Raw genomic sequence first — 27,748 nt, 5'->3', positions numbered from 1 at the left:
AAGGCATCAAATACAGCCATGAATTTACATATAACCCAAGACGACAACCTCAAGGGAAAAGATCATCAGCCTCATTGCCCGGCTTCTGGTTAATTATGACCCTTTTTGTTTTATTTGATAGCAGTTAGTTACATGGGCCAACGGCTGAATCAAGTAATAAAATAATTCTTGGATGAACAAGATAATTGGCCAGACAGGTCATTTTGGGTTTGTTTGTTTAATACATTGAAATCTCATTTCAGAAAGCATGCTACTCTGAAATAATTTCTTTTCCTTTCATCACGTACATAACCTCTCAGTTGTCTTTTCATTAAATTTTCCGGCCCTAGACAAAGAGAAGGCTGAAAGGAGGACGAAGTGGTGCAATTGTGCGGGGAACTCACAGGTCAAAGGAAGAAGGGTCAGTTACCGTTGTGAATGAACAAATGAATGTATAAGAGGATGGGAGACATTTTTGTTCCCTTCTCCACCAGCAGCTCAGCAACTCTGTGTGTGGCCAGAGAGCTGCAGGGAATAGTGGAGATTATGGGCATGTTGGGTGGGGGCTGGAAGAAAAAGTCCCCCAGAAGCGAAAGCTCATCCTCAAAGAGCTGGACCAATTCCACCAAGCACCGTGAAAGCAAGAGTAGATGTTCAGAAAACCCCAGCAGTCTACCCTTTCCCAACTTCCATGGGAGACATTAAAGTACAATAGAAAGAACGTGGAGCTAGTAAACCCTGGGTCTGCATCCTATCCCTGCCCCCGACTATCTGGGTGACCATGGGTCACTTGGGTGACCTGTAAAAAATGACAGGATTGTCATGAGGGTAAAACAAGAAGACAGGGCACACAGTAAGCAATTCATGAAAGCATATGGTTTTTCACCTCTTAATTCCTAAAAGACCCAGGCCTTGAGTTTTGCCTAAAGCAGACCTTACAGCCTTCAAGAGGAGTTGTTTCTTAGAGCAATAGTAAAGCCCCACTTTTTTTTTTTTTTTAAAGATTTTATTTATTTATTTGTCAGAGAGAGAGCGAGCGAGAGCGAGCACAGGCAGACAGAGTGGAAGGCAGAGTCAGAGGGAGAAGCAGGCTCCCTGCGGAGCAAGGAGCCCGATGTGGGACTCGATCCCAGGACGCTGGGATCATGACCTGAGCCGAAGGCAGCTGCTTAACCAACTGAGCCACCCAGGCGTCCCTAGTAGAGCCCCACTTAAAAAAAAAAAAAAAAAAGTAGTACTTATAGTTCCATTTCCTCCTTTTTAAACAAGGGGCTCCACATTTGCATTTTGCCCTGGGCCCCACAAATTAGGGAGCTAACCCTGAAGGTACATCAAACTCACTAAGTTTTCCCTGAAGCCTTTGCCTTTGGCCTGAAGTAAGAAGGAAACCTCTACCCCCCATTCCCTGTGGATGAAGTGGGGTACACAGTCTCTGAGTCAATCCTTCACCAGCTACTTTCCCTTTACTCCTTTATAGGGTAGAAACAGGTGATGGCTAGACTGGCACTCTCTACAAAGGTGGTCCAGCATTTTGTTTTGGAATGTGTGGGGCCTGGCACTTATTTGATTATCCTTTGTGTTTGGAATCCTAGGACTGTGATTATAAGGGCCTGGGCAACAAGGAAGCTTTGGATCCCCATAACCACAGGGGCGCCAGAACATTCTCAGGAAGGTAGATGGACTGGCAAGAAAAGGAGGGGAAATCCCTTCAGTCCTGGATGTCTTCCTTGCCAGCTAAGGGAACATATCATATCCCGATGGTAGAGTTTGGGTTCCTTGGGCACCCTTGTGCAGAGTGGTTCATTCCAGAGAACAACAGCAGCTGTGTTTTTAAGCCCTGAACATTCTCAGACAGTTCATCATGGAGGGTCCAGCCAGGCTGTTGGAACTAACATCCCAGGCAGATCATGGGCCAGGATCCTGGCAAAGTAGTTGGCAAGATGGCGACACTGTTGGAGTTTGCAAATGGCCCATCTGGATCCAACTTCATACACGAAGCTTGACCCCCCTCAGAATCTTTCATGGTTTTCTCCCAGGATACTCTCCTGTCCGGTGTGGCAAAGAGACCAGGAAAGCCACATGCTCATCTTCTACTAGAAAATGGGCAGTGAGGGTCATGAGAATTTCCAATTGCAGCAGGAAATCTGGCAAACAGGCTGGGTTGACATCAGGGCTCAATCAGGGCAGGGCCAGGGTGCAGCAAGTGAGACATTGGCTTTGATCATGGAAAATGGTAATTTCTCCATGTGGCCTACTACTCTCCTGGCGAATCAATGTTTGTGGCCCAGAGGGCCTTCACTTCCTTTCATAGAGCCAAGAGATGAGTTGAAGGGACATTAAGTTTCTTCTATTCTGATTCCTCCAGGGTCCTAAGGACAATGCATCTGACCCTTGAGCTAAATCAAGACTTGTGTGCTGGCCTTAATCACCAGGATTTATGGTCAGCCTGGCTCACAAGAGATGGTCTTCATGGGCTAAAGCACTTCGGGAGAAAATGACTTACAAGTCCTGGGTCTCCAGCTTCTACTAGTCTCACAGGGTTACTCAAAATGCTGTTTCTTGGTTAGTTCACTCTCCCTTTCCCTTGACTGACCATTCAAACTTTTAGAAGCTCAAAACTCCTGCCCAACCTCTGCAGCCCTCACTCCCAGCATAATCCTCACCGCCTACAAATTCCACTGTGCCCATCTTCATTGTTATCTCCTTCTATCTTATCTCAGAGGCTGAGGTGTCCCCTCCTCTTGTCAAGGCCTCCACCTGTGCCCTTAACACTTTCCCACTCACTCAGGAAACTTGCCCCCATCACCTTCTCTACCAATTCCTTCCCTTTATCCAGTCCCTCTCAGAGTGAAGCCAACTGTCACTTCCTTCCTTGATTCTATCCTCCTCCATCCCGTGTGCCTATCTCCCTCCTTCTGAACCAGTTCTGTTCCAAACTGGGCAAGGTGGGAGGCTGAGGAAGGCCAGGAATCAGGGTCTGGGTGCCCAGCTGAGAAGCTGCTGAAGCAGAGCCCTAGGATGGGGAGCACAAAGGGGCTGAGGGCAGCACTGCAGGTGACACAGAGTGAGAAACAAAGAGACAGTCGTAAGTGGTATTAATCCAAAACATAGTGGGCAGAGAGGGGGGAGCTGAATGGGAGTTAAAGGATCTATAGCTGGAGATAGGAAGATAGAGCCAAAAGTTTCGGGAAACTGGATGGGAACCAGAGTAGGGAGATTTCTCAAAGTGTAGATATCTAGAATCTAGTCTCCATTGACAGGATGCCTATAACCTTGCCCATGGGTGGGGAGGGAGCAATTAAGGATGCCAAGCCTGTGTGGACACTTCTCCTTCTGTGCCATTCTCCTTACAAGGATCGTCAGTAATCCTCGCTCTACCTCCCTAGTCCAGCTTCATTTTAAAATCCACTGTTGTCTGAATTCGTCTGCACATTCCCACAAAACCTCTTTGGAAAAGATGACCAATGACCTTGGCATTGGTCCCTTCCCTGAATACTTCTTCCTGAGTTCCTCTCCCCTTCCTCCACTGCCTACTGCGAAGCATGGCTATCTACCAGCTTTGCTTTAAGCTCTTCTAACCACACTCACCATCATCAGGCATTTTCCCCTCCTCTAGTGGATTTTAAGTCAACAGTTTGGCTGTTAACGCCAAATTTAGAACTCTGGCTCCTTTCTCTGTCCCAGCCATCGGAGTCACCTCTGAAATGTTTGGCTCTGAAGTCCCTGAAATGTTACTCGTGTCTCCATCGCTGGGCGGGAGTGTCATGTGGCCGAGGCGAGGGCTGCTGAATGAGAGAGTAATGGCGGGCCAGCTAACCACAAGCCGTCAGATCAAGTTCTTTCTAAAAGAATAAGGATTTTAAACGTCTTTCTGAGGTGCTTCCATACTCCCAAACTACCTCTGGTGGATAGTAAGTTAAAACATCCTTGAGCGTATGTTTGACTTTACCTCTTGCCCAACTGTAGACTCAAGAGTAGACTCAGGTGATAGAGCTGTCACTTTGGGCACTACTGCGAAGGGAAGTCACACATGTAAGGGGCCTCTTCTCTCCAACTGGCAAGTTCTTTTGATTCTATTAGGCTTTAATTCCTCTGAAAGGGCACCTCATTGGCACAGTGAATCTTTTCGCGCCCGGCCTTCATTGGGAGGGGGTTCTTACCTTTGCCTGGGAAATCAGGAAAGGCTTCCCAAAGACAGTGACATTTGAGATAGCATCAAAGGACAACAGGTGCTGTATGTAATGTGTGAGTGGCATTTTCAGAATTTTGCTGTATTATTCTAAGTCTAGAGCCTTTGTTCAACTATTGCTGCATTTTTCTTTTTCTAAATCTTAGCGGTCACTTTCATTCTTTAAAAATTCCACACTTGAAGAAACTAAAATTGAAGCTCTTTCTTTCTCCTCTCTCTCTCTCTCTCTCTCTCTCTCTCCCTCCCTTTCCCCATCTCTTCCTCTACCGGTTTGTCTCCCTTTCATTTCAGTATGGACACGTAGCAAACTCTAGAATAATAAGCTGTCATTCATTCAGTCACTATTCAGTACCTACTGTACACTAGAGGATTTAACAGGTTATAAAATGCATTTTACAGGTATTTTTTTAAGCTTTATAACACCTTATGCAGTATTGTTGCAAAATGCACTTAATTTAGAAAGCTGAGGCTCTGTGAGGTTAAGTAACTTATTCAAGATCAATTTGCAAGTGTAGTCAGTGAGGGGAGAGTTGAATCCAGGTTGAATCTCTAAAACCTATGTAATTTCCCCTACACCGCACACCCCACCCCCCGCCGGATGACTCAAAATAGTAGGGTTGAGCTGATATAATTGAACGATGTATCAATAATTTGCCATCAGGCACTTCTACCTAACATCTGACATATTCTAGCTGAACATTTTCCTAAACTGAGAGTTAAGATTATGTAACCAAAATGATACTTTTCTAAAATAATTCTGTGAGTTTGAAAAAGTTCTCTAAGCGGATTAAAAAACGACTTTATTTTTAAAACTAGTTTATTTTTCATGAGAAATACCTGTAGGAAATTCTGTCTTTTTCACACCTGTCCTTGTCCCCTGCCCTGAGAAATGTATCTGTAATATTTATTAATATAGAATACTGCTGCCTTCTCTGTCACAGACCATTGGTTCTTTCCCTGTGAAGCTCTTTATGCTTGCTTTTGGTTTGCTCGGCCCATTTGATTGTAAGACTAAGAAATCAGTTTAATCCTTCCTAGTAACTTTATTTTGGCATCTCCTTCCTCTTTCGGGTTGGAAAAGTAACAGATGCTTATTGTATAAAAAGCAAATCATCCAGATGTCTTAGGAAGTAAAAAGCTCTGGCAATCCCACCCCTAGATGTAACAGCTATTAATAAGGTGGTGCACATTTTGGTCTTTGAAATTTCCTCTCTCCGTATACTAACACATATTATATTTATACATATTTTTACATAAATGAGATCTGGTGTACATACTGTTTGGCAATTTTTGTTTGTTTTTGACAAACAAACATCTCAGCTATCTTTGTCAGTATCTATAGATTGATCTCAGCTTTCAGATAGCTTTTGACAAAGGCAAACATCAGTTTCACAGAAACAAAATGGATTTCGAATGTTTTGCCAATGCAGGCCTTAATCCAAACAAAGTCCATGTGAGAAGGTGGGAATAGTGCTGTATATTGAAAAAAAAAAAATCAAAGTAGGCTCAGTGTTGCTTGTACTAAGCATTATGTTATTGTAATATTTCGGCTTTAAAAAAAAAAATTGGGCCATTACCTCCACTTTTGAATTAGCAACCAATGGACAAAAGGTGAAATGAGGAATGTTTGGGAAAATCCCCTCTGGTCCAGTTGGCTTCAGGTGGCGGATTGTAAGGCTCTGAGGTATTTTCGACAGCTTGCCATTAGCTAGAAACAGACTTCTCAGCACCTCAGCACGGATCTGTTAAAGCCTCTCATTTGGTGAGAAACACAAGACAGATGATTCAGTGTGCTGGGCGATTCGTTAACCCATCAAGGGCTTTCTTCCTGAGCCTGGATAACAGGCAGAAAAAGGAATGTAATCCTTAATGAAAAACCAAGGGCGGGGCTGGAGCCGGGAACACACACATACAAGGCATGTGACGGGCTCTCCTCCTCCATCTGGAACAAGTCCTCTCTTGAACTTACATAGATTTTCGCCATAGATTGATCCTGCCTGGGAGCAAGATAAGTTTTTCTCCCAGCTGTCTTGGAAAGGAGAAGTTATACAGGCAATGGCCCCGTGTCTGGTACCCCAGGGCATGGACTGTCCATAAAGAACCAAAAAAGTAGGCCAGGCCCCACTGGCATTTTACAGGACATCAAAGAGAATATATATTCTCAGGCTGAGCCATGAAAATCAACATTAGTTCAGAGATTACCTGAGATGTAGCCTGCTGAGACCCACGTCATAGGCCTTAGAAAACCCAAAATATTGTTCTTCTCCCTGCTTTTCCATACCTTCGGGGCTTATCAGGCGATGCTGAGGCTAGATTCACAGGAAGCAAATTTATCATAATGTGTTATTATTATTTTTCAAAACATCGTCTTCTTCTTTCCATATTATTTCTTTATTCCACAAGATATGCTGATATCCAACAATGATTCCCGGTTTGGGAATCTTCCTTTTTCAAATGAAAAGTTTGACAGTGTCACTTATTTAGAAGTAAATTCTTCCTCCTTTTCCCTAAATTTTTAGTTTGCTGTCATTAAGACAAGATCCGATAAGTAGGTTGCTGGAATTTTTGTATACTCACTCAGTGTAATGCTGTGTTGAGTGAGAATATAGGTTTAGGAAGGAAAAAAGGGTAACTGAAGTTTCTTAAGTCATTTTTAGAGGTTTCTTAAATTGTCAGCACTGTGATTCTCATTACTAATGTTTATGTTAATAATTATTAGGGTGACCAAATATCTTAGCTTCTCCATGATTGTTCTGGTTAATTCTAGTGGTCCTAGTATAATAATTAATAGCATCTACCTCCTCTTTCAAAAGTGTTCTGTCTTGGACACCAGATTATATGGTCACTCTATTAATCATATATGTATTCTGCCATCACAATGGTAGTAGGGCCATATAACAACTGTTTACTGAACTATATATTAACTGTATATTAGATGATGATAGTTTTCTGTCAAAATTTTAAGTGTACATATCTTTCATCCTAGGACGTTCCTTTCTATGAATCTATTCTATAGAAATTCTCACCCTATGAGCAGATGTTAATATACATATACACAAATATATACACACAAGCATAAGAGAATGCTTATTGAGAGGTTTAAAAAGTCTAAATGTAAAAATAAATAAATAAATAAATAAAGATAAAAAGTCTAAATGTTTATCAATAGTCTAGTTAGAGAGAATGCTGTTATAAGAGAAGGTGGTTCTGTATGTGTTGATGATGTGGTGAAATGTTCAGGCATATTTTTATTTATTTATTTTTTAGAGGGAGAAAGAGCATGGGAACAGGGAGAGGGGCAGAAGGAGAGAGAGAAAGAATGTCAAGCAGGAGAGATGACTGTGGGGCTCAGTGGGTTAAGCATCTGCCTTCCGTTCAGGTCATGATCCCAGGGTCCTGGAATCGAGTCCCGCATCAGACTCCCTGCTCAGCAGGGAGCCTGCTTCTTCTGCCTGCTCTGCCTGCTGCTCTTCCTGCTTGTGCTCTCTCTCTGAGAAATAAATAAATAAGACCCCCCTCCAAAAAAAATGTCAAGCAGGCTCCACACCCAGCACAGGGCCCAACACGGGGCTCAATCTTATGGCTCTGAGATCATGACCTGAGCTGAAATCAAGAGCTGGACGCCCAACCGACTGAGCCACCTGGGCACCCCCAAGAAATATTTTTCAAGAAAAAAAGCAAGTTGTGGGAATATGTACCTGTTCAGTTTGCCGTGGCTGGCTCAGAGGAGACTTTAGGGCCTCCCATAACCTCCTCCAGAAGCAACCTCACAAACCACGGGAAAGCAACATCAACCCAAGTGTTAACTCCTGACTCTGCAAACACAGCTTCTCTCCTAGCCTCTGCATCCACACAGATGGCCCCGTCCTAAGCCTCTCTAACAGAGAAATTCTGGAGATGCCATTATCTATAACATAATCCTGTCTCTGTAATACACATACACCCAAAGCTATTGCCGGAATTACTTCTGACGAGAGACTGTTCTTCCTTTCTATACTTTTAACCCATAAGCATGTAGTGCTTATAATTTAAAAAACTAGTTTAAAAAGAAAACATATTTAGTCAGTTTACCATATAAATGCATATATTTTAGGTTTATCTAGAGTATCTGGGCACACTTTATTTAGAGAGAAAGAATAGGGAGCCAGACCTCTGGTATTTTTCCTGTAAATATACTTTGGAGTGGATGTGGCATATTCTGTAGTTATCTCCCAATTATCAGGTAATTGAGGAAATCAAGTCGAAATGTTGCTTTTTGTTTCCAACTTTTTCTCAATCATTTTAACTGGATCAGTTAAACAGAGGCATTTGTTGCTTCCTCTTGAATGTCTTCGGGAATAGATTATAAAATATAAACCAACTACTTAAAAGGATGGACGTTCACTTTTTCTTTCTTTTTTTTTTCTTTCTATTTTTATTTCTCTGATCTGTCTTCTAGGATGAGTATGAACCCAAAAAGCTCACAGCAGAGAAAGGAAGAATTGAAGGAGTTTAACTGTGTGACACGAACAGATCAGATTGTACCCTTTCAATTTGCAAGGGTTACAGAATGTTTCCACTTAGTTTTAATTTTAGAGTTAAACAAGAAACAAAGGAAAAATACACTGCTAAAAAAAATCTCTGGTTGGAACTGTCTTTCGAACGTGAACAGGTTCTCTCATGTCTTTCAGCTCTCTGTCCTCTCTGGGACCTCCCTCATCTACCTGGTTGACCAGTTATCCTTGGAGTGAAGACTTTTCTCCAGGCTCCTCCCTGCCCCTCAGCCTCCCTCCCACCCTCCAACCCCCATTCCCACCTAGGTCTCTCTTGCGGCAGGACTAAGCATTTCCTGGTCTCTGTTCTCCTATACCCTCCTAGAGGGCTTCATTTATTTTATTTCCATTTGTTTCATCATTTGCACCAATCCTCACGGCCACTCCCTAACTAGAGGAAATTAGTTTCTTGCCCTCTCTCCCTGTCATTCCAACCGTAGATGAGTCTGGGCACCACCTCGGCATCCATCAGCATGACTGATTAGTTCCTGCTCTCTTTCAGACCACGGACTGAGCCATATTCATAATGGAATCATCAGTGCAGAGCACAATACTCGGCACATAGTAGGTAGTAACAGGTATTTGTTTAATAAATGAAACCTAAACACAAAAACAAAACAAAACAAGATTCCCACCTCTCCTCCACAGAAAGAAGCTGTCGAAACCCCTTCAAACCACTGAAAAGCTGCCCCAAGGAAGGAATTCTCTTGGGCAGGGAAAGCTTTGTTTTGAATCAGCCCACTGGCTAGAGTTCAGAAGCTTGTCTGCATTTCTTCCTCCAGTGGGTATTGGTTTGAAGTGCTTTTTGAAACCTCCGCATTTTGCAGTTTCCCTAACCTTCTTTCTGGGATATCAGAGTTCAAACCTTGGAAGTAATGGGGTGAGACAGCATGCATTCTGCTTACACCGACCGATATTGGGGGCTTCACTGTGCACAGCACTCTGGGTGAGCTGGCTCCGGAGATGCATGACTTGTGTCATTTTCCCTGTAACCAGGGGTGACCTGGAGCACTTCAGGCCATGAGGAAATTAGTTTCTTGCCCTCTAGCCCTGTCGTTCCAACCATAGATGAGTCTGGGCACCATCTCGGCATCCATCAGCATGACTGAATTAGTTCCTGCTCTCTGATGGGAATGGCGATGGCGCCTGGCTGCAGGAAACCTTCCTGCTTGGCTAAAAGAGGTTGTGACCTGCTTGCACACAGGTTTAATGGAAGCGTGAAAATCTGCATTTAACTGAAGCTTTAGTATCACCAATTAGAGATGTAGGGACACTCACTGGACAACCTCTTTTAAATCCCAGTGACTCTGAAGCCATTAGTTATGGAAATGTGAATTCGTTGAATATGTATTGACTGTTACTAACATCTCACGGAGATCTACCTGGGAAGCAGGTACTTGGTGGAGAGTGGGGAGTGGGAGAATACAGCAGGTGCTAGAGAGAGAGAAGTTGTTTGGGAGCATAGACATCAGTTACTAAAGACCAAGGACCTTGGCATGATGAAGAGGATTAGAGAGGACCCAGAGACTGATCCAAGCCCCTGGGAGAATGGGGTGAGGGTTAGGGAAGGTTAGGACAAGAATTCTGGAAGAGAGACGAAGAGGGTCCCTAAATGTTGTGCGGATAAGAGTTCCTTACTGTATTCGTGATCCCCTCGTCTAGTAAGATGAAGAATAGTAGGTTGATCTATGGTGGAACCTGCAGGAAATACTAGTGCTGGTAAGTATGGGCAAATTGTGACAGCGCCGTGATTTCTAACATAACATTTTTAATTTCAATTTTCAGAAGAAATATGGATGCAGGAAACTTGAAACACATAAGAAAGCAGAAAAGACCCAACAAACAAACCAATTAATCAACTAATTCCTGAGCATCGGGGTGGCTCAGTCGATAAGGCGTTCAACTTTTGGCTCAGGTCACGATCTCAGGGTCGTGGGGTGGAGACTCGTGTCGCCCTCTGTGCTCAGCAGGAAACCTGCTTAAAAGTCTCCCTGTCCCTCTTCTCCCTCCCCCTTCTCTCTCGAAACGAATAAAATAAAAATCTTTTTTAAAAAACGAGTATGTCCATGCCCCAGATATAACAACCTTACCATTTTCGGCTCGTATGCTTCTGGTGTTTTGTTTCTGCACATATTCATGGATGCATATCTTTTTTAGAATGTAAACTACACCTTACTGCACATATTGTCCAACAGTCTGGGCCTGGGGTATCGTGAAACATGTTAGCGAGGTGGCTCTGAACATTTTTTCTTTATCTTTCTGTTGTTCTGGATGCAGCGTCCTTCCCAGCCACCTCCCTGATGGCGGGGAGGGTGATCCCATGGAGACTGATTGCTGTGGACTGACCCTGCTCAGCCGGGGGCCTCTTTGTTCACTGACCGGGTCTGAGAGCTCGGCTGAAAAGGATGGCAGGCTCTGCTGATTTGTACATTACTTTGCATATATTTCCTTTCTAAGTAGAAGAGGCTTTTAAGTAAGCATGTAAGATAAAACAAAATGGATTGATTAATGTAATCTACAGTCTAACATTCAGGGCCTCCCGTTTGTGGAACTCAACCATGTAATCACAGCCTGGGGTAAGAAAGCCGACTCTGCACACAGGAAAACACTGAGATCTGCCGAAGGAGACACGCATTCGTCGTACATACGAGGGTGACCTATACCTTCTTCTCCTGTCTCATATGCTTTATACTTTTGACACTGGCCAGTGGGGCAGAAGGGTTGAGCCTGACTATTTCTCAGCTGGGCCCTGCCTCTCCTTCCTCCTATCACTTCTTAATTTAGCCCTTATTTCTCATGTGGACCACTGCACAAGCCTTATGATACCTTGTCCTGCCGCTAATCTTGCTCCATTCTACTCCATCCTTAGCACGATAACATGACTATCCCAGGTAACATGACTATCTCTGTCTGTTCCTGTTTCCTATCACTGTGTCACCAGTCATCCCCAAACACAATGTTCCAGAACAGCCACCATTTTATTATGCTCGTAGATTCTGCGGGGCAGGAATTCAGACAGACCAGGGCAGGATTGGTTTTTCTCTGCCCGGCGATACCTAGAGCTGGACTGACTTGTGTGGCTAAGACTGCAGCAGCTGGAGGTGGAGGGCGTGACTCTAAGATGCTTCTTTCCTTGCTTGTCTGGCTCTGGGCTGTAATGATGAACGACGGGTTCAGCTGCGCCTCCTGACCAGAGAACCCATGTGGGCCTCCTCCATATCACAGCCTTGGAGTATCAGATTCCTTCCACGGTGGCTCAGTCTTTCAAGTGCTTCTGTCTCCGGGGATCGAGTTGGAGGCCTCATGGCCCTTCCTGGCCTAGCCTCAGAAGTCACACAGCTGCTTTTCTACTGTATTCCATTGGTCCAAGCAGTCACAGCTACCCCTCAACTCAAGGGAAGGGAACATAAATTCCATCTTTAGGTGAGAGCAATGTCAAAAATTTGTAGCTATGTTTTTAAAATCATCTCTCTCTCTCTCTCTCTCTCTATCCATCAATCTTCTGTATTTGCATAAACATAAAAGACAATTTAAAAAGATACACACCAGGGCCGCTTGGGTAGCTCAATGGGTTAAGTGTCTGACTCTTGATTTCAGCTCAGGTCATGATCTCAGGGTTGTGAGACTGAGCCCCACAATGGGCTCTGTGCCAAGTGCCGAGTCTGCTTCAGATTCTCTCTCTCCTTCTCCCCCCACTACTTCCCTTGCCCATGCTTGCTCGCACACACATGTGCTCTCTCTCTCTCAAATAAATTTTAAAAATCTTAAAAAAAAAAAAAAAGATACACACCAAATTGTAAAGACAAGAGGCAGGAAGGAGACTTCTTTACCCTTCCAAAGGAGGAAAAAGCTAGTGGGATTACAGGCAAATTTTACTTTGTACAGAAAGTTGCTTCCTCTATTACCTTAAGCCTGCAAAGCTAAGAATACTAGGGTGGGTCCTACACTGGCACATTCTAAAAGGAAAGATATTGTGAAATGACTCTGCTAATATCAGCCCACTACCCACCTTCAGGCTATGGAAGACAGGCCACAACATTCTTTAGGAGGTTTAAGAGGCCAGACCAAGGGTTTCTTTGTAGAGGGTGGTCAGAGTGCTGTGGTCCACGATCTACCCCATCTCCATTCTGCCATGGGAAATTTGCTCTCTCCTTAAACAAAGTGAGAGTGCTTCACAAGAATTATTTGGAGACCTTGACCTGCATCTTCGGGAATTTGAGGGATATGGGCACTGGTGACTGACTTTCACCACAAGAAGCCTAAAGGTGAAAATCTGGCTCATGGGGTCTGCCCTATAACAGAATGAAGAAAAAGGCTCATTGACAAGATGCTGCACGTCTGCTGACAGGTGGGCTGTGGAATGGAGGGGGAACTCATTTGGGGGCCACGTGTGAACGGCGTGAGGGATGCCACCCACGAGAACCACCTGAAGTGTGGAGAGACATGGCTGAAGGGTACTATAGCCAGCAGTCCCTAGTGGAAGGACCTCCAAGGTACAAATGTCATGCTGGGTCACAGCTGTGTCCCTCACACAAGTGGGAACCATTAGCACCTAATCCTTCCTCAAGGACCTCAGGAAAGAGCAGCTTGGTGGCTAGAAAAGGAAGAGAAGTCTCCCTTGCGTGTATTCCTCCTGCACTTCCGCTTCCAGGACTGATGGACACCCGTCTAGAGGGCTGAGAGACGTTTCCACATGGACACGGGACTGCAGGTTTAGCACTGGACTAGACCCGATTTTTACAGCACTCTGCTGAGAGCGCTCTTGTGATGGAACAGGATCAGAAAAACTAAGGATTTCCTTCTAGAATGACTTTTCTAGAGCAGCAGGAGAAGAATAAAAAGTTGTTTCTTCCTAGAGCTAGTGTGTAGTGTGTCCAGTACAGTCAATAAATCTATTACAGGTTTTTTTTTTCAAATTTTACTTGGCACACATATGGCTTGCTGTTATTTTAATGCACACCGAATCATTTCATTTCTGTGCTTAAAAACCTTCAACATCTTTGCATGGTCCTCATGGTAAAGGTTAATTTTTAAACATGGCTTATAAGGCTTTTCATGATCTGGCCCCTGCCTGTCTCGCTAGCCTCCTCTCCTGGCCTCCTCTCAGCCACATACAGCCTGTAGTCTAGCCACAGAGACATGAAGGTTTTATTTGTCTATTATTTGTTTATTTTATTTTAAATTGATTAAAATCTCTTTTAAGTAGGCTCTGTGCCCAGCATGGGGCTTGAACTCACAACCCTGAGATCGAGAGCCACATGCTCTCCCAGCTGAGCCAGCCAGGCGCCCCTAGACATAAAGATTCTAAATGCATCATGGTGTCCTGTGTCTCTCCTCAGCTCATGTTGCTTTTTTCGCCTAGAATATCCCTCACCCTGGCTCTTATCTGAAGCACTGGCTCTCATCCCCGCCGTCAGCTCCGGTACCACCCCTGCAACCTAAAAAAGCCTCAGTTGAAAAGTTTCTTTCGGCCAGAGATTGGGCTGTCCCATTGGTATGGCCAGGGCTTGTGACCAGGTAAGCGGCAGGCACTCTGTTTCCAGTCCTATGAACAAACCTTCCAGCACATACCAACAATGGGTGGCATTCAGTCCATGTTCAGTGAGCAAAGTCAGGAAAGGCTAAGAAGCAGAGTCTTCCTGAAGATGACCACTGGAGTTAAGTTCTCGACACCTTGCTGAAGCGAGGCAGGGAATACCAGGGAAGGTTCTTGGAAGAAGATGACTTCCTCGTGTTGATGGAGTTTCTCCTCTGCCCCCCTGGAGGTCTGGCCATCCACTGGCCAAAAAGTGACTACTTTTACCTCCACTAGACCTTGACATCTGGAAGGCCTTGTCCTTGGTGTAGCTTGTGGCTTTGTTCTAATTTAGTCTTGGTGAAATTACTCTTGAGGTTTCTGACCTGTGGGTCTTTCTCCTGAGCCTTATTCCCTGCTAAGGGGATTTGATGATATGTGGGGTGTCACTTCTGGGGTGCTGAGGATCACGTGGAAACTTTTGGAGGAGAGTAAAAGCTCTAGAGGTCACATGTGCTAAGAAAGTTGGATCTTGCTGATGTTTGGGCCAACTTCGCCTCAGAACTTGGTGCCAGACTTCTCTCACAGTCCTTTTGCATTTCAAGCTAATGAAACACATTTGTGTTTTTGATTTTGCTTTGCTTTGTTTTGTTTTGTTTTGCAGCAAGCAAATAACTTGTTATTAAGCAGTCCATTACTTAGTCCAGAATCATCTGCTAAAGTTGCAGGCTTTATTTTTAACTTGACTGGGGCTCTTCTGCCTCTTGGTTCTCTCGGTTGTTAATAGGACTAAGAAGCCACAGAGTTTTCAGATCCTTGGACTGGAAAGATTATAATACTGCACGTTTACGAAATGCTTACAGGTTTGCAGATATTCCAGAATTTTAAAATACATTATATCTTCAGCATTTCATAAAAACCTACAAAGAAAGTGTTCTCAGCATTTTAGAGATCTTACAGATGAAGAAACTGACCACCAGCAAGTTTATTTTATTTTTTTTTTAAAGATTTTATTTATTTATTTACTTGACAGATCAGAAGTAGGCAGAGAGGCAGGCAGAGAGAGAGAGAGAGTGGGGGAAGTAGGCTCCCTGCTGAGCAGAGAGCCCTATGCGGGGCTTGATCCCAGGACCCTGGGATCATGACCTGAGCCGAAGGCAGAGGCCTCAACCCACTGAGCCACCCAGGCGCCCCGACCACCAGCAAGTTTAGGTGATTTGTCGGAGATTATAGAGTTAATTGGTGCCGGAACCAGGACTCCTGCTAACTCTCAATTGAGTGTTCCATCCTGGAGCGTACACACGGTTTTCTCTATCTTGGTTAGTTCATGGCCCTGTGTCAATATGATAAGGCCAATAATAACTGACGTTGTGGCCACTTGTGGTTAAGAGTTCAGAACAAAATCAATAATGACCATGCCTCCTGGGTGACTATTTCAAAATCCTTCCAGGAGGTAGTTGGGCCCATCTGAAGTGTCTAGGAAAATAAAAATTATATCAGGAATTCCCTTAACATGTTGGTTTTCTTAAAGCCTGCAGTTTTTGGTTCAAATAGTTCTGATGATGGTGTCAGAAACAAGTCTATTTAATAAATAGCCATACTCCCTGACTTTCCCTTGGCAGCAGAAGGTGGCCAGTGGCATATTGGAAAGAGAGTTGTGCCTCCTTAGAGAACTTCTAGGCCGTCCTCTAGGACACATTTGCAGGGCAGGTTAGTGATAATTTTCATCTTGGAAAATTTGACATCAATCTTTTTACTCTAGTTATACAGTCTTGTTTTTATTTATTCAGAGAGCAAACGTTTCCTCTGAATAAATGGAACAGCAAGTATGGCTTGTTAAATACAACAGGATTCAAGTCTCTGCCCTACCAATTACTTAGCAGTGACCTTGGGCCAGTGACTTAAAGCCCCCAAGCCTCAGTTTCTTCATCTATTAAACTGGACTACTAACACTCACAAGGGTTTTTGAAGATTTCTTGGTGCCTACTGAGTATCTATTCCCCCAATATCTATTTGGGGATCCTCCTTTCCTACTCTGTATCCCTCTGGCCTGGCTGGGGGCTCCACCACCTCGCTCCAGGAATGCAGAACACAATCCAGGAGACTCTGTGAGGCCCCTGGCCATGAGACCAGTTCAGGGTTGAGCACGTGACCTCATCTAATTAGAGTGCCTCTGAGCACTCGGAGGAAGCTCTCGATTTCCCACTGAGAATAGACACTAGAAGACCATCTGGCTGGGGAAGCTCCAGTCACCTGCCCCCACGTACAACCTGAGAATAAAGGCAAAAGGCAAAGAAAGGTGGAGCCAGTCCGGGAGATAGAGGGAGACAAGGTTCAGATAACATCATTAGAATCCAGTTCTGTCTGAAGTCAGCCCTATGCCTGTCTCCTGAGTCTGTAAATGCCCTTTGTACTTATACCTGATTGGTTCAGGTAAATCAAGAGGATCTGACATGATACGACCTAAATTTGAGAAGAAAATAATGTACAGGCTGAAAGTAGAGCATTCCTAGGAAAACTTTCGTAAGCTGAAATGACCTGAAGCAAAGAAGCAATTACCACTTCATAAAAGCAAAAATTCTCTTTGAAGAAGACTTTATTTACTTATTTGAGAGAGAGAGAGCACAAGCAGGGAGAGGACAAAGGAAGAGGGAGAAGCAGACTTTCTGCTGAGCGGGGAGCCTGATGCGGGTCTCTATCCCAGGACCCTGAGATCATGACCTGAGCTGAAGGCCGACTGAGCCACCCAGGTGCCCTGAATTTCTCTCTTTTATCAAGAAGAGGTACTGATGTGGGTCTTTGCCAAAGTGAAGTGGCATAAAGTAAACTTTCAGATAGAAGGGGAAACACGTATTATAAAGTGCTTAGCAAAATACCTGGTCATGGCAAGGGTTCAGTAAAGCTTAGCTTGATTGTGCTTCATATGAAGTTTGGCTCAGAGAAGAGGAGACTTCATACTTCCTTTGAATATCAAGCACATTTTGCCGGACATGGTCAAGAGCCAGACTTAATGAGAGGTTAAATCCCATGAAGTAGAATAGAGGTATCAAGAAGGCTTTCCTATCCTCTGAAACATCTGTTTTTCCTTGATACTGAGAGCTCTAGATGTCAAAAAGGGTCATTAATCCCTTTGTTTTAAGACCTTTAGAGAGAATTTTCTTATTTAGCCATAGAGACTGTGTGAATGAGTTCATTCGTTCTGTAGCGAGGGAGGATTTTATGACTGCGGCCCGTAGAGACAGTGGAGGCCACTGGATGCCCGGCCGGGGGTGAGGGGCGGGGGCGGGGGAGAGCAAGAGGAACATGGCCGCATCCAAAGGAGACTGTGGGACTGAGCATCCAGCCATCTTCCTCCAAGGCAAGTGCCCGAGCTGTCCTCGGTAGCCACGCCCAAGAAGGTCCAATCTTAGCAGGCATGTACTTTCTCTGAATGTAAAGAAGGATATTTGGCTGAAATGGCCAGACACACCCTTGTTAAACAGCAAGCATTGCAAGTAACCACGTCCTCCTCGTCAGTACACACAGCTGCCCCCATCCATCCACTCCTCTACCCCCCACCCCAATCCTGCCCTCAGCTGCAGATGATCCAAGGGGACCAAGGACCAAGATAGTGGCGACAAAAAGACAGTGGAAGCAGCCTGAGTGTGGGGCAGGGGCTGGGGAACAACCACAGTGACCAGAGAATCAGAACTCTGCTCCCGTCACAGGTGCACAAGGCAGGGGATCCCTGATTCTTGCCCACGAAGGAGAGAACTAGATACAGAGAAGGGAGAAGCCACCTGGGTTGAGTCCCAGGTCAACAGTTTAAAGTTCTGTCAGAACAAGGACAGACATGCCCCTGGGTAAGGACCTGAGTCATAGTTCAAAGAAATTAGGCAGAGATTCCTGGAAGCCATAGTCCAACCAACTTCAGATGTCCTCTTAGACTTCAAGGCTTCAACCCCACCTTCCTTCCTTCCCTTTGGGTTTTACCCTTCTTTCCATCTCCTTCTTTTCCTCTTTGCTTCTAGTCTTAACTCAGAGCCCTTGATTTTCCTTCTTTGAAGCATGTATACCCTCCCCAAAGTCTCATTTTGTTGGTATGAGTGGTTTCCTCCTCAAAATCTCGTTCCGTGACTGCAAGGACATTCCTGGCTTCTCTTTATTCGCTAGCCGACACCTGACAGCAACAGAATGCCAGAGATTTGTACCTGCTTCGCTGGGATGGTCCTTAAGCCACCGTCCCGTGGGTCAGACAGAGCACAGAGCTCCCAGGAAGGTGGATACACCCCTTACAAGAATGGAGAGAGAATTACACAAAGGGAATTAAGGCTCTTGTACATTCGTGGCATTTAAGGCTGAGTACCTATACCACCTGACATTCTCGTGAATTTGTTCCCCACACTCTGGGACAAATTGCACTCTAACATTTTATCACTTTCTACTTCATTTTCATTCATCCTTTCACCCTTTATCTCATTGGTGTATTTCAGTAATTTTTCTGCACAACCCTTCCGTAGCTAGTATTAGCCCCACTACAAATGAGCACTTCTGTGTCCCTATCTCGGCATGACATGCATAAGATAATTTCTCTGATGCAAAAGGAGGTATGCAAGATACACAGGACTGAAAGAGAATTCTTTATCATAAACACCATTAAATAGCATACGATGAATGATAATCGTCTCATATTATGAATAATAGAAGACTAAGCTTCTAGTTAGGGTAATCTAGCTCCCTCAAAATCACATTCCCCTATCAGCAACTTGATCCCACCATTTAGAAACATTTTTCTATACTACAGAATTTATAAGCTCTCTTCTATTAGACAGAGTTCTCCAGAGACACAGAATAGATAGACAGATAGACAGATAGATCAACAAACAAGGAATTGGCTCCCATGATTCTGGAGGTTGAGAAGTCCCACCATCTGCTGTCTATAAACTGGAGACTCAGGAAAACTGGTGTGTAGTTCTATTTCAAACCTGAAGGCCTGAGAACCCGGGAAGTTGATGATGTAAGTTTCGGTCCAAGTGCAGGAGAGGGTCAATGCTCCAGATCAGTCAGGTTAAGCGTGGATTCTTCTTTCCTCTGCAGTTTTTTCTTTTCTTTTCTTTTCTTTTTAAGATTTTATTTATTTATTTATTTGTCAGGGATTGAGAGAGAGAGAGAAAGAATGCACAAGCAGGCAGAGTGGCAGGCAGGGCAGAGAGGGAAGCAGGCTCCCTGCTGAGCAAAGAGCCCAATTCGGGACTTGATCCCAGGATGCTGGGATCAGGACCTGAGCCCAAGGCAGCAGCTTAATTGAGTGAGCCACCCAGGCGTCCCTCCTCTGCAGTTTTTTCTGGTTAAGTACTCAACAGATTGGATCAAGCCCACCGACACTGAGGAGGGCGATCTGATTTGCTCAGCCTGCTAATGCAAATATTAATCTCATCCAGAAACATCCAGAAATAGCGCTTAACCAACTATTTGGGCATCCTGTGTCCTCATCAAGTGGTACCTAAAATTAACCATCATGTGGCTCTATGATGAAAGTAACGATATTAATTGAGATGTAAGCAGTGTGATAATCTGACAGCTCAAAATAGCAGCACACTTGAAAGATGCAAAGATTCTCAACAAATATTTATTGAACAACTACAATGTATGAGGCATCCTCTGGACCAGGAAAGGCCAACGGTGACCGATTCTGCTTTGGAGCATCAGGAAAGGTTTTTACAAAGCCAGTGAAACTTCAGTTGCATTTTCCAAGAATGAGTCTTCATAAGATTATCAAGGGAAAAAGGTAACTTCAGGCAGGGGGAAGAGGACCATTCTGGGAAGAGTGAGTGGTTCCATACGGAATAAAAGGTCACTGGAAAGGAGGAAATGTACAGGGGTAGGTAGCGGCTAGCTCAGTGGCCTTGTAGACTGCAGTACACACTGTAGGTTGCTATTGCATGAGCCATTTCTCCTTCTTACGAACAGAACTTTGATTTCGTTCAGGTGGTAAAGTGTCCAGGGTCACGTGTCCATAGATCATGACTGGCTGAAGCCAATCTAGACAATCTCCTTTATCTTTGATGAAGATGCTTGGTCTAGGGCTGGGTACTGCACTCAGTCTGGCTAGAAACATAGGAGTCTGGTGGAGGGATGACATTGAGGAAAGAGTTTCAACTTTGATCAAAGAAAAAACAAAAAGAACTGTATACCAGGAGTTTCCTCTCTCCTCCCTTCTTCCCTTTGCAATTTAGATGTTGTCATATGAGGATGTGATGTCTAGAGTTATGACAGCCATCTAGTGACCCTGAGGATGAAAGCCACCCAGTGAGGATGGAAGAGAAAGGACAGAAAGTTTTGGGGTCTCCAACATCACAGAGTCATCAAACCAATTGTAAGACTGCCTATTTTAGGAATATCCTATGGCTAACGCCACTGTTAATCTGGCTTCCAGTCCAATTTGTCATGATGTTGTCGATGCCAAAAATGACATTTATATGTACGGTTACGGAGTTTAGACCTTGATCATGAAAAGGAATGGGAGCAGTGGGAAGGCGTATACAGAGCAAAGAGTTGCCAAATTTGTGCTTGAAAACCATGACACCGGCTCCCGTGTGCAGAATGCGCTGTTAATAGAAGAAAGCACGGCAGACAGATCAGTTGTGAATCTCCTGCAACTGCCCAGGAGAGTAGGTGGAACCTAAGCCAAAGAAGAAGGGCCGAAAACTGGGGAGAGGGGGAGACGTCTGAGAGCTATTTTTAAGTCAGAATAACTTAATGACTAAGTGGACGTAGGAGGTGGGGAAGACAGGAGAATCAAGGATAGCTCAGGGTTCCTGGCTCGTTTGACTTGAGAGACAGGACATCTGACTATAATTCTGGCTTTGCCACAAGCTAGTCGAAGGATCCTAGGCTCGTTTTCTCTTATTTCAAGAGGGTCAGATGAAAAATATGATAGCACATCGATGTCATCTCTCCTGACAGTTCCAACTCCCAGGAGCACTTTTTGCTGGGAGGCTAAAAGGGGCCAGGAAGACCACCCTGGGGAAGGAAGATCCCCTCTCCCTCCACCGGACCCTCAGGTTTGTTTGTGTTATAGTGGATGGCAGGCGACTTTGAGTTTTCTCCACCTTTTTGGCTTAGATTGGCAGCAATCGGAGGAGGGGGGCAGAGAGTATCATGATGCAGGAGAGATGTCCAAGCATGCAAAGGAAAACCAGCAAAATATCAATTCTCACATGCTCTCAAGACGTATCCTTTATTAAACTTCCCATATAAAGCCTTGTCCTCTCTCCCTAGGATTGTCCACACCCGCTAGGATTCACTACTGGGCACAGAGGTCTTTCACCTCTGCAGATCTGCCAGCTGCAGAGAGCAACCATTTGGAATCAGAAAAAAACAGCTGCTCTTTTTTCAGGAGGGCCAGAGACAAGGGAACAGGTAACAAAGATGCCTTTGCCTCCCAGGGGATGGGGGGAGGGGATGATGCAAACCTAGGATAAAGCCTGGGGACTGTTGCTGGGATACGTGGCTGCTGGGTTGCAGAGGTCACAGAACCAAGGAAAGGGTTTCACAAGTGTCTAATTCATTTTGTTTTATTTCTCCTTGTAGAGGGGTTGATTCAGGCTCACCAGGACTTAGTACAGTTTCAACACTTCATCTTTCTCGCTCCTATACACTCCTGTACACTTTATCTCATCGGATAGGATGAAAGGGTGGGAAACACAAGGTGCAGACCCTTCCCTCTATTCAGGGCGATTCTGTAAAGGCCTTGGCTGCTCCGGACCCCCACCCCCACCACAGGATCAGTAGGAAGCCTCTGTCGCAACTGCATCGTAATTCAACATCTTTCCCTGCCAATCCTGTTTCACACCCCCTCTTAGTGGGATTGTTCCCGGCAGCACGGCCCAGTAAAATTCCTCCACCTGCCAAAGAAAAATCAGAACTGGACACTAGGTAAAGCAGTAAAAACATTTCATTCAAGAACTATTGCCATAGAAGAAAAGAGGTTTCAGTATAGAGCTGGGCTTGATTCCAAATTCAACAAGGACAAGCAGTGGGGATTTATAGCTAAGGAGCCGGGCTGGGGGTCAGTGGATGGAAAATCACCAAGAGGAAACATCAGGGGCAAGGGAGGATTCTGACGAAAACGTCTTGGCAAGATTCTTGCTGGTGGCAGCCCACGGGGGTCAATACTCCTGGGTTATGCTAGGGAATGAAGGATTTCCCTGGGTGTAGAGAGCGATCAGCTATCCAGGATGGGGAATCCTCTGTAAACTGGCTTAGGATTTTTGCTAAAACTGGGGGATGCAGTCTTGACAAGGACAGACACTGAAGGCCAACCTTAAAGCCTAGTCCAGAAGAAGCCTTAGGAGACTGACTAGAGTTTGGTCAAGGAGACAGTCTACACATGCGCATTTCTGACTTTTCCCTGGGGAACCTGACCTGGACACCAACAAAGAATCATCAATCAACTCTATTTTTCTGGGCAAAGACATGAACACACACACACGCACTCTCTTCTATTTATTCTCATCACTATCATTTTATTCTTTTTAAAAAGATAATTTAATTCCAACAAGGAAAGAAGCACAACCTCAGAATTAAAAATGTTTTGAATTAAGTTAAGTTCAGTTTAATTAAGAAACAAAACCCCTAGTCAGACAAAGATTTCTTAGGACACAAAAGGCATGAACCATAAAAGAAAAAAAAATCAGAGGATTAGACTTCACCAAAATTTGAAAACTCCACTCTTTACATGCCACTAAAAGACATGAACAGATTAGGAGAAAATATTTGCCAAAAACATATCTGTAAAGGACTTATTTCCAGAAACTCTCCCGAAGCAATAGAGCACAAACAACTCAATTTTTAATATGAGCAAAATCTCCCTTCATTAAAAAGAGAGAGAGAGAGATGGCAAATAAGCCCATGAAAAGATAAAGATACTCAGCATCATTATCAGGAAAATGTAAAGTAAAATCACAGTGAAATATCACTATACACCCATTAGAATGGCAGGAGCAAACAAACAAACAAAGAAACAAACCCTAATAATACTAGGTACAGACAAGAACGTTGAGTAACTTGAACTCTCATCCCTTGTTGGTAAGAATGCAAAATGGTGTAGCCTTTTTGGAAAACAGTGTGGCAGTTTTTCATCAAGTTAAACATACATTTACCATATGACCCAGCAATCCTATTCCTAGATACCTACCCAAGAAAAATAAAACCACATGTTCCCACAAAGACCTGTATACAGATGTTTATAGCAGCTTATTCCTAATTATCAAAAATGGAAAACAATCTCTGTACCTATCAACTGAGAAATGGGTAAACAAATTATAGTGCCACCATTTAATGGCATGCTACTCAGCTATTAAAAGGATGATCTGGGGCGCCTGGGTGGCTCAGTGGGTTAAGCCGCTGCCTTCAGCTCAGGTCATGATCTCAGAGTCCTGGGACTGCGTCCCGCATCGGGCTCTCTGCTCAGCAGGGAGCCTGTTTCCTCCTCTCTCTCTGCCTGCCTCTCTGCCTACTTGTGATCTCTCTCTGTCAAATAAATAAATAAAATCTTTAAAAAAAAAAAAAAAAGGATGATCTGATGAAACACACAATAACACGAATGAATCTCAAAATAATTGTACTCAAAATAATTAAACACACAATAACATGAATGAATACTCAAAAATAATTACCCCTCAAAATACAGTATAAATCTCAAAATAATCTACAAAATAATTCACTAAGTGAAAGAAGACAGACACAAAAATCTACATATGTGTGATTCCATTTATATAATATTCTGGAAAAGAAAATCACAGAGATAGAAGTTAGATCAGTGTTTGCCAAGTCCTAGGGGGAAGTTCTGGGGTTGATAAATAAATACTGTGTTTTGACAATCGTGGTAGCTTCACAACTATTTATATTACTCAATATTCGTAGAACAGTGTATGTGAAAAGGGTGAGTTTTGCTGTATTAAGTTTTACCTCAAGAGGCTCATAGGTGGCTCAGTTTGTTAAGTGGTGACTCTTGACTTTGGCTCAGGTCATGATCCCAGAGTCCTGGGATTGAGCCCCAAGTTAGGCTCCCTGCTTGGAGGAGAGTCTGCTTCTCCCTCTGCCTCTGCCCCTTCCCCTCCTTGCATTCTGCGTTCTCTCTCTTGCTCTCTCTAAAATGAATAAATCTTTAAAATCATACCTCCGTAAACCTAACAACACAAACCCTCACTGAATTATTCTTACTGTCACTACTGTTTTTGTTTGCTTTGCCACCAACAAGTGAAAACTCGGGCACCCACCAACACTGACCCGTGGATATGAAGGGAAGCAGGGACAGCAGGCAATGGCTATGGAATCAAAAATGAGTTTTTCTAGACATTTGGAGCATGTATATAGGTTGAGGGAAAGAGTTAGCTTTGAGAGGAGAGACCAAAGTTACTGGAGACAGGAGCAAGCTGATGGATGGAGTAAGAAGACTAATCAGAATTCTTAATGGCAAAAAAACAGCAACCCAATTCAAACAACCTTAAGCAAAAGGAAAAGATTTGGCTCACATAACTGAAAAAAATCCAAAAATTTTTAAAACAATATTGCCAGTACTTATCTTAGCTTAGGCTGCTATAACAAAATACCATAATCTGGGTGGTTTAAACAACAGACACTTAGTTCTCACTGTTCTGGAGGCTGAGAAGTCTGAAATCGGGATACCAGCCTGGTCACGTTCTGGTGAGAACTCTCTTCCTGGCTTGCAGATGGTCCCCTTCTTGCTATAACCTTACACCGCAGGGACAGAGAGCAGGCTCTCTGGTCTCTTCTTACAAGACATTAATCCCATCACGAAGACCTTTGCCTTCAAGAGCCCATCTCAACTTAATTACCTCCCTCATGTCCCACCTCCAATTACTATCATCACATAGGGGTTAGGCTTTCAACGTATGAATTTGGGGGTGGGGGTGGTGACACAAACATTCAATCCATACAGTAAGCAAGTTCTGTATTTCTTGGCCACTTTTGCCTGTCCTTAGCCTTGTTCTTCAGCATGGCCAGGCTTAAGCCGGTCTTATAATGGGCAATCCCAGGATAAAGAATGCAACTAACTCTCCTCCAGGGCCCCTATCCAACCTTGAAACAGACTCCAAAAGCCTTATTGGGGTCACAAGCCCACCTTGTGCCAGGGAAAGCCAGAGTCCCCTTATTGACAGTCTAAAGCAAATGGAAAGAGAAGGGGAGTTATAGAAGGAAGGAATGCAGGGCAGACAGAAAAACACCACGGAAGATGGTTATCATAGACTCACATACTTGGGAGTGGATAGAATTCATAAGACAAATGAGGCAGTCATTCCGTCAGGGGATTCCTTCCTTTGGGACAGATGGAAATGAAGGTGTGGATGAATGTAGAAAAGGTGTGTGGTTTTTACTGGGGAGAAGAAATGTGGTCAGGAAAATAAAGATGTATCTGTCAGTCCCTCTTTTGAGCCCACCTGAAAAAAGGGCTAAGCAGAGGCAAACAATGGCAGGAAATACAAAGCTGGACTACTGTCATGGTTTGACTATTTGAACGCCTCCTGCACCAAGCCCTGAACTCCAATGTGATAGTATTTAGAGATGGAGCCTTTGAGAGGTGATTAAGTGGAGACGAGACCCTGAGGGTAGGTCCTTATGATGGTGATAGTGACCACATAGGAAAAGAGGAGAGAGCTTACTCATTCTCTCTTTCTCTCTCTTACTGTATGAACTAAGAAGTGAGGCCCTTTGCTGAGAAGGGATGAGTGAGGGAGAGGAGTAGGGGACTTGAGAAGAGTGGTAAAAGCTTTGGAAGGACGGCTAGGGGCACTGGGGGCCATATAAGGACAAATATGGGATTGCCAGATGGCACTGAAGTTGGAAAGAAACAGTCCTACCCATCCCACAAGGCTGGGTTAAAATATGTTCTCCATGAAATCGTGCCCCTTGGAAGGTATCTCACACTCGTCCAAGCTTCATGGCATCCAGGGCCATTCCTGGAGTCCTTATCTTGTTTACACAGTGGTAAGTCTTCTGCCAGCCACCTCCATCAGGCTTCTGAGTCTGGAGACGGACGGTCTGGATGCTGATTTCAGATACCGATGACCTGAGGCTCTTGAGTTTGGGTAAGTGAGTAGTAAAAGTTTGGATGGGGTGAGTTTATTTAAAAGCGTATCTGAATCTATTAAGTTTCTGAATTTGGGTAGCAAAAGTTCAAAAAAAAAAAGTTTGAATAGTGAGGCTAATCCAGTTTGCGCATGCGTGTGTGCGTGCACACGTGAGTGCGCGTGTGCGTGCGCGTGTGCATGTGTGCGCGCTTGCGTACGTGTTTGTGCATTCTCGTAACTCGCCTGCCATAGTGCACTCTCCTTGAAGGCAGAACTTCTGTGTGAGTAATCTTCATGTTTCTGCAGGTCCTCAGGTGACGGGTGCTCAATATTAGTTGTTAATAAATAAAAACTCCCAGCTTTCCTCGCGTTCCTTTGTTCCTAGGAAAGTTTACTGCTCCATTAAGATAATTTAAGGTGAATCCAAACGAACAACTTTAAAGAACTGCTCTTGGGATTGGGACCGGTTCCAACTGCAATTAGAAGCACGCGCCTTTCTTTTTCTTTAACCCTGCCCTCATCAGACAAAACCTAAATCAATTTCAGGAGATGGATTTTTCCTGCTTGTGTGAAATGTTCTGGCTTCTAGTCAAATGGACCTTGCAGGAGTATGTAAAAATGGCTTTGTTCTCCGCACTAAATGAATTCATTTAAGTGGCACACAGTTTCGATTTCTTATTACCTTTCGGAAGGGTCAAGCATTAGGGAATTTTAAGGTATCATTATTGTCTGAAACCGCTGAATAAGGAGTACCTGCCTGGTAAACAACTCGCTGAACCGCCTTAATGCTTCCGAGATAAGGGAGCACATTGTTTATTGTGCCTGAAACCTGTTTCCAATACAAGGATCTTACAAGCCTTGGTTAAGGAGGAACAATAATAACGAGTAACCTTGAACATGGAGTGCTGCCCTGCTGCTTGTTCTTCATTTGTAACTGTATCCTTAGATAAGGCTGAATCTCGGAGCCTCCCAACAAAGAGATGGAAAGATTCTGATAATAACTGAAACATCTTTGTTTCTGCATGTTCGTCTAGCATCAACACAGAGTTGGCGTTTAATAAATATTCATCGAAGGAGGGGATGAGTGAAGAAACACAGACTCCATTGCTAGAGATCAAAGCTTTAGAAAGGCATTTCCCCAGGAGAAGACAAAAGAAAGCACCTAGCCTGTGTTTTGTAAGTATCCTAGAATCGTGTGTAGGGACCTGGGAATGCAAGGAGAGAGAAGTACACATTTCTGATGGTGGGCTCAGGATAGAGGTTAACCAACCCCAGAGTGGGTGCATGTTTTAATTCATAACAGCCACAAATGTTGTTTGTCTGATCAGGAGTGAACAGGGAGGCACAGTGTTGGATTTTATTTCCATCTGCACTTCTAACTAACACGGTGGCCTTTGACATGTCATACAGTTCTCCTAAGCCTCAGTTTCCCTATTTATAAAATGGATACAGCTCGTGA

The sequence above is a fragment of the Mustela nivalis genome (genome assembly GCF_964662115.1).
Source record: "Mustela nivalis genome assembly, chromosome: 16".
NCBI classification, from domain to species: Eukaryota; Metazoa; Chordata; class Mammalia; order Carnivora; family Mustelidae; genus Mustela; species Mustela nivalis.
This window is presented reverse-complemented; position numbering follows the sequence as displayed.